This window comes from Colobus angolensis, unplaced genomic scaffold (genome assembly GCF_000951035.1).
Source record: "Colobus angolensis palliatus isolate OR3802 unplaced genomic scaffold, Cang.pa_1.0 Scaffold162, whole genome shotgun sequence".
In the NCBI taxonomy this organism is placed as follows: Eukaryota; Metazoa; Chordata; class Mammalia; order Primates; family Cercopithecidae; genus Colobus; species Colobus angolensis.
Genome location: NW_012114733.1, coordinates 7,625,465 through 7,625,737, shown reverse-complemented (window position 1 = coordinate 7,625,737; position 273 = coordinate 7,625,465). Strand labels below are relative to the sequence as shown.

At 37.4% G+C, this 273-nt stretch overlaps 1 pseudogene across 1 annotated transcript in view; it reads right to left on the bottom strand.

Moving 5' to 3' along the window:
• Positions 1-273, bottom strand: part of LOC105508499 — a 2,287-nt pseudogene extending 2,014 nt beyond the window's left edge. The window contains exon 1 of the transcript XR_001001279.1: positions 214-273. The product of XR_001001279.1 is annotated as a G protein pathway suppressor 2 pseudogene (transcript). The remainder of the gene's footprint in view (positions 1-213) is intronic.

The window sequence follows — 273 nt, the reverse complement described above, 5'->3', positions numbered from 1 at the left end:
TTTGAGGGAAGTGAGCTGGAAGGTAGGAAACACTGATCAGATGGAGACATCACTGCATCCTTTTTACATTTTGAAGTTTGAACAGTCTGAATCTATTGTATTTATTTGAATTTATTGTATTTAACAATTCAAAAGTTAAATTTAAATAATCCCCAGCATTGTGATCATCTGTCACCTTGATGGCTAATGAGGTGAGAGCTGTGACTTTCTCACCATCACACTCATCTTGATGGCCATGTTTTTGGGGGATCCAACATTATCATTGGCTGCCAT